Raw genomic sequence first — 7,754 nt, 5'->3', positions numbered from 1 at the left:
CATTCATTCATCCATCCATCCACCTCCTACGAGGTCTACCTAAATGTCTCCTTCCAGCCAGCCAATAGTTCATAATCTTTTTTGGCAACCTGTTTTCTGTCATTCTGTCAATACAATCCTGTCATTTAATTCTATTCTCTTCTATCTTGTCATTAACTGAAAATATGCTTAAATCTTATTGTTTCATTCCATGCTTTATCTATTTTATTACAGCCTTTTACTTATCTCATGAACTTCATCTCTGCTGCCTGCATATGAGTTTTTTTTTTTTGTTGTTGTTGTTACTGTCGATGATTCGGAACCATATTCAAGAGAAGATAAACCCATAACTTTAGAGAATTTCATTTGTGTTTCTTTTCTAGTTTTTCTTCTCACAGTTCTTCCACTTGTTTTGCAGATAGCTTGATATTTAATAACGTTATTCTCAATGTCTTTGTCATATTGAACACTAATATCACCTCGTAGATAACTAACGTGAGATACTTGTTCTAAAATTTCCTCATTTATTACTATTTTCGATCTGACTGGATTCTTTCATTTGAAAGACATTGTCTTTGGCTTATTTGCATATGGATTAAGTAGTAATCTATCGTTTTATAGCTCACTCAACATACTAGCATTCGTAAATTATCTTCTGTTTCTTGTATAGTGACTCATCAGCATATAATAAGTGCTTAATGGTAAGCTAGATCCGATTTTAATTCGTAATTGTATCTCATTTTTCCACTTCATAACTAGGTCGTCAACAAATAAATTAAACAAAGTGGGTAATATACTGTAGGCGCCCTGGTGGTCCCGGTCGCCTACAGTGGACTGGAGGCCGTGCAGTGACCTCTCCAGTTGTCAGGATGCTAGGAAATGACTGTGGACGCTCAGAAACGCCAAAGAAACATTATTAATTTCATAACACCTTTATCCCTGCCGAGTACAATGTGGCTTGGTGATATCAACGACCTTCCCGAGTCCTTGCTGACTCGTAGCGATGACACCAGCTCCAGGCCGCACAGTCCTGCTAGCGCAGCGCCGCGTGCTGTGACGTAGCGGAGGAATGACCTTACTTCGTACTTCGGCTGCACGTGGCTGGTGGCGCCAGGGTGGCTGGCGGGCTCCGCTGCAGACAGCAAGCCACTGCGCGTATGAGGCTCCGGGTTGGAGTCCCGGCGCTGTCGGCACGAGAGGCGTTCTCGTAGTGCAGAGTGTACTCTATCCCACCCCGTCTTTTTCCCTGCTCCTCGTGGTGGCTCGTCCACAGTGGACGGACGGAGCGGGCTCACCCGTTTGTGATGGCGGATGCACAGGGTCTAGGCCCCGCACAATCTCGACGACGGCACACTGATGTGGTCAGCATTGGCAGCAAGCAAGTCTGCCATGACGTCTGCTAATACTGGGTTGATGATTGACAGCGGCAGCGTAGACGACCAGACCTGGTACTGTCTGCTGCTGGATGGGCCGTCCTTACTGCAACATCTCCTTAATAAAGATTAACATGTCGATCACCGAGCTGAACGCTACGCAGCGACCCAGTACACATCTAACTGCAAGTCTAACTGCGAGTGCCTTGTTGCTAACAAAGCTGGCGTATTTAAAGGAAGCACGAGCGACGTCCTGACGTCATGCTCGTTTGTAATGAACGCATTCGTTCCACTTACACTGCTGATTCATCTGTCGTACCCGCCCCTTAGGTGTTCTTGCGACAGAGTTACGTGTTGTTACAGCAGACTTACGTGAAGTTGTGAAATGCAGTACAGCTGACGCTATACCTCTGTCTTACACTCTACGAAAGTCTCCATCTAACACAAACCCGTGTGCTAAGCAATTCTCTCTCGCCTTTTATATGTAATCAGGCCATTGCCCCTTCGTGACGACACATTCCGACACATGTGCAATCCTCTTGGCTAACGTACTGCCTCAGGCTCTCGGCATAAGCAACGAAACTTGACAATATTCCACGTTTCCACCTTTTTATTATTCCGTGACACTACAGTACTGAGTCCTTGTGGAACACCTTGATTTATTAAAATTTCATCTGCCATTTTCGAACCTGACCTTGGAACTATTTTTGTATTCAGATATCCATTCTTCATGGTATTAACAAGGTGTTCAGGAAAACCTTCAATTGCTAATATTTTGGCTTACCAAATGCTTTCTCATGAGCAATAAATGCTAAATACTTTTCTAAGCCAATTCCCGACGTTTTCCAGTAATTTATCTTATTATAAATATATTATAATTACACGAACGTCCCTTTCTAAAGTCTAAATTTCTGTGTTGGTTTAACCATTGATTTTCTGTTATTATATTAGTGTTTGCAGTATCTTTCTCAGTTTTATTCATACGCTTCGTAAGTTTAAATGCCATATTCCGTCTTCTGTGAATGTCATGATCAACTTTCTTTCTTTCTCGGGGCCTTTGTCCCGCTCCAACGCGGAGTAGGCCTTGTCATGACGGATTTGGCAGTGTTACTTGCAGAGGGTGGCCACAAGTCCTTCCTGACGCCACCCCGAACCCCCCGGGACGGAAGTAGTGTACCCCAGCTGCCTGCGTCTAGTGTAAGTCGTGAAATAGTGTCAACGTTTTCAAATGTCTGTGAGTCATGTAACTTAGGCGGAACTTGGGGACCAGCCCGGTATTCACCTAGCGGATGGGGAAAAACGCCTAAAAACCACATCCAGGCTGCCCGGCATACCGGACCTCGTCGTTAATCGGCAAGGCGGATTCGATCCGGTGCTGGCGCGCCTAGTCGAGTCCAGGAAGCAGCGCATTAACGCTCTCGGCTACCCTGGCGGGTAATGTCATGATCACCATTAGCAATGAATCTTTCGCAGGGTACCCCACAGTAACTTTTTTTCTTTGATTCTTTGTTTTACTTCTTTTCTGTTTGTATACTTGCCAGGATCACATTTGCTCGTGTTTCTAAATGAGCGTTAAAACACTTCAATTTTCTTTAACGTTGTTAATTATTTTTGTGTTTCATATTTTGAGACCATTTTTCCGATTTGAAACTTTATTTTTCCCTCGTACCTCATTAGCTATTCTCAGAATTATCGATTTTCATCTTTTCCATTCTTCTTCAAAGTTGTCTTCAGTTTCAACCATTTGTAATTCCTGTGTGAGTCTTTGTTGATATACGTTCCTTATGCCTTCTTCCTGTAGAAGATGAACCATATATTTCAAGTTTTGGCTTTGGGTTCTCTTTACATTTGTTTGTTTCCTCTATCTTGCGATGTTTCAATCTTCGAAGTAACTTGGAAGGGATCAGTTCGTGTATCATTACCTCTAAATACATGAGTATCTCGAATTTGAGAACTTTTTTAATTAGTAACAAAAATCTTGAGATACCTCCTAATATCGAGTTGGATCTGATTTTTCCCGGCGTAATGCAGCAACTCGATGTGATGTGGACTGAAGAAGACGCTGGAAGTACCCTGCAGAAATATTGAGCCGTGCTACCTCTATAAAAACGAAACTAAACCAAACTTCTCCCGAACAGACCATGAATGCCCAACGGCGCCGACTGGCCGCCGTGTCATCCTCAGCCCACGGGCGTCACCGGAGAGGCTTGTGGTCAGCATACCGCTCTCCCGGCCGTATGTCAGTTTACGAGACCAGAGCCGCTATTTCTCAATCAAGTAGTTCCTCAGTGTGCTTCACAAGGGCTGAGTGCTCCCCGCTTGCCAACAGCGCTCGGCAGACTAAATGGTCACCCATCGAAGTGCTAGCCCAGTCCGACAGCGCTTAATTTCGGTGATCTGACGGGAACCGGTGTTACCACTGCGGCACGGCCGTTGGCATGCTACCTCCATAGCCGTCCATAATTACGAAAGTGTTGTCGATGCAAGATTTTGCGGGCGAACAGATCTACACTCCAGGAAATGGAAAAAAGAACACATTGACACCGGTGTGTCAGACCCACCATACTTGCTCCGGACACTGCGAGAGGGCTGTACAAGCAATGATCACACGCACGGCACAGCGGACACACCAGGAACCGCGGTGTTGGCCGTCGAATGGCGCTAGCTGCGCACCATTTGTGCACCGCCGCCGTCAGTGTCAGCCAGTTTGCCGTGGCATACGGAGCTCCATCGCAGTCTTTAACACTGGTAGCATGCCGCGACAGCGTGGACGAGAACCGTATGTGCAGTTGACGGACTTTGAGCGAGGGCGTATAGTGGGCATGCGGGAGGTCGGGTGGACGTACCGCCGAATTGCTCAACACGTGGGGCGTGAGGTCTCCACAGTACATCGATGTTGTCGCCAGTGGTCGGCGGAAGGTGCACGTGCCCGTCGACCTGGGACCGGACCGCAGCGACGCACGGATGCACGCCAAAACCGTAGGATCCTACGCAGTGCCGTAGGGGACCGCACCGCCACTTCCCAGAAAATTAGGGACACTGTTGCTCCTGGGGTATCGGCGAGGACCATTCGCGACCGTCTCCATGAAGCTGGGCTACGGTCCCGCACACCGTTAGGCCGTCTTCCGCTCACGCCCCAACATCGTGCAGCCCGCCTCCAGTGGTGTCGCGACAGGCTTGAATGGAGGGACGAATGGAGACGTGTCGTCTTCAGCGATGAGAGTCGCTTCAGCCTTGGTGCCAATGATGGTCGTATGCGTGTTTGTCGCCGTGCAGGTGAGCGCCACAATCAGGACTGCATACGGCCGCGGCACACAGGGCCAACACCCGGCATAATGGTGTGGGGAGCGATCTCCTACACTGGCCGTACACCACTGGTGATCGTCGAGGGGACACTGAATAGTGCACAGTACGTCCAAACCGTCATCGAACCCATCGTTCTACCATTCCTAGACCGGCAAGGGAACTTGCTGTTCCAACAGGACAATGCACGTCCGCATGTATCCCGTGCCACCCAACGTGCTCTAGAAGGTGTAAGTCAACTACCCTGGCCAGCAAGATCTCCGGATCTGTCCCCCATTGAGCATGTTTGGGACTGGATGAAGCGTCGTCTCACGCGGTCTGCACGTCCAGCACGAACGCTGGTCCAACTAAGGCGCCAGGTGGAAATGGCATGGCAAGCCGTTCCACATGACTACATCCAGCATCTCTACGATCGTTTCCATGGGAGAATAGCAGCCTGCATTGCTGAGAAAGGTGGATATACACTGTACTAGTGCCGACATTGTGCATGCTCTGTTGCCTGTGTCTATGTGAATGTGGTTCTGTCAGTGTGATCATGTGATGTATCTGACCCCAGGAATGTGTCAATAAAGTTTCCCCTTCCTGGGACAATGAATTCACGGTGTTCTTATTTCAATTTCCAGGAGTGTAGTTGTTCGACGGAATTTATGTCAGGCGTTCTAGATGAGCAACCATTTACTCTAGCTGCCCAAAATGTTCTTCAAACCAACCGCGAACAACAAGGCGGACTATCACCCTTAAAAAATCCATCGTTGTTTGGGAATGACTGCAAATGGTTCCCAGGTAGCCGAACGTAACGATTTCCAATCAATGATTAGTTCAGTTGGACTAGAGGACACAGTCCATTCTACGTAAACACAGCCCACACTATTATGGAGCCACCACCAGCTTGCACAGTGCCTTGTTTGACAACCTGGGTCCAATGATTCGTGGTATCTGGGCCACACTCGAAACCTACCGTCAGCTCTTATCAACTGAAATCGGGACTCATCTGACCAGAACACAATTTTCCAATAGTGAAGGGTCCAACCGATATGGTCACAAGCCCAGGAGAGGCGCTGCAGGCGATGTCGTGCTGTTAGCAAAGGCACTCGCGTTGGTCGTCTGTCGCCATACCCCATTAATGCTAAATTTCGCCGCACTGTCCTACTGGATACGTCGTACTTTGATTTCTGTGGTTATTTTTCGCAGTGTTGCTTGTGTGTTAACTCTGCACAAATGCCGCTCGGGAGGACGACGGTTCAATCCCGCGTCCGGCCATTCTGATTTAGGTTTTCCCTAAATCACTCCAGGCAAATGCCGGGATGGTTCCTTTGAAAGGGCACGGCCGGCTTCCTTCCCCGTCCTTCCCTAATCCGATGAGACCGATGACCTCGCAGTTTGGTCTCTTCCCCCCAAACAACCCAACCCAACCCAAATGCCGCTGCTCTTTGTCGTTAAGTCAAGGCCGTCGGCCGCTACGTTGTCCATGGTGAGAGGTAATACCCGAAATTTGGTATTCTCGGCACACTCTTGACACTGCAGTTAGCGGAATATTGAATTCCCTAACGATTTCCGAAATAGAATGTCCCGTGCTTTTAGTTACTACTAACGTTCCGCGTTTAAAGTCTGTGAATTCCCGTCATGCGGCCATAATCACTTCGGAAACATTTTCACATGAATCACCTGAGTACAAATTATAGCTCCTCCAACGCAATGCCCGTTTATACCTTGTGTACGCTATATCACCGCCGTCTGTATATGTGCATGTCGCTATCCCACGACCTTAGTCACCTCAGTGTACGCAGTCAATTACTGAGCTGGAACCTCTTGTATTACAGGTGTATTTATTTGCGTCTTCGTTTCTGCACAACGTATTTTAATTTTTACCTGATTATATGTAGTAAAATATCTTCACGTCTTGCTGTTTTCGTAAAAAGTTAGTTCACCAAATGTGCCTGCTATATCTACTATCGGTACCTTTCAAATTATTGCATTTAAGTCTCCTAATATTAACAAACGATCAGTTTTTTATGTTTATTTACTGTTTTTGCAGCTCTTCATCAAGAATTTCAGAGTCTTCGCGTTTTCCGTCACCAACTGCATATACTCCTATGACATATAAATCTGCTCTACCAGTTCTGAATCTAGCTGTTACTATCCTTTCATTTATGTAATAAAAATTTGTCTATCCTTTCCATTTATCATCTATAAGGAAACCTACTCCACTCACTGTTCGTTTCGTTTGTTCGACTCCGTTGTAAATTAATGTGGAATTATTCACACCCCTTCTTCCTTTCAGTTTCGTCTTTGTTTCTGTTATTACAGAAACGTTCATATTTCTTTGCTTCAAGCTTTCTGAGAGCTCCGATTTCTTCGTATGAAAACGTCCTCCCATACTCCAGATACCTATACACAATACGTCTTACAGACCAATGTTAAAGACAATTGAAGTTCCAGTTTCAAAACGCTATAGAAAGGGAACCGCTGCTCAGAATGACGTCAAATCTGGATAGGACATTAGTGACAAAGAGGACAAACTTCATGGAACACAAAACATTTAACGGAAGTTTTACCAGTAGACGGTGTTGTAAGTATCAGAATATGTACACCAACAGGCACGCGGCACACGGCTGTCCCTTAGTTCATGTCTGAGACATACAATATGACTGTCTTCATGAAACATCGCACACTGCAGATAAAGCTTTTTTACAAGAAAGGTGACTGTGCGTCAGCAGCCCTGCAGAAGTTCCGGACACCCAAGGGTATGAAAAAAAATCACCGGTCCGATGTCTGTTATGGGTCTGGGGAGAACGATTACAGAATTCGAAAAGACTGATTCTTTTGAAGTGCAATGTGGCTGAGGGAGAAAAGCAGATGATCCGACGTCTGTCCCCATAGGACTGCTGGTGGGATCGAGCGGTGTTATTGAAACATACAGTGTAAGGGGAATTGCTCTAACTTTCGACATGCCTGCGAAAACGGTGCATAAAATCCTACGAAATATCCTTTATTGCTACCCGTACAAAATCTCCATTTTCAGATGTTTCTTCCTGCTGACCTGCGAACAAACGTTCGCTCTGGGATTTCTTGCTCGCAATGCAACAATTTGTGGACAGA

General features: G+C 46.5%; 1 pseudogene; it reads right to left on the bottom strand.

The window, feature by feature from the left end:
• Positions 1 to 3,672: 3,672 nt before the first annotated feature.
• LOC126102232 (5S ribosomal RNA) lies at positions 3,673 to 3,790 on the bottom strand (annotated as a pseudogene).
• Between the last annotated feature and the right edge of the window lie 3,964 nt (positions 3,791 to 7,754).

Source organism: Schistocerca cancellata, chromosome 9 (assembly GCF_023864275.1).
Source record: "Schistocerca cancellata isolate TAMUIC-IGC-003103 chromosome 9, iqSchCanc2.1, whole genome shotgun sequence".
Classification (NCBI taxonomy): Eukaryota; Metazoa; Arthropoda; class Insecta; order Orthoptera; family Acrididae; genus Schistocerca; species Schistocerca cancellata.
Note: the sequence above shows the minus strand (reverse complement) of the source record. Positions and strands in the feature narration are given on the sequence as shown.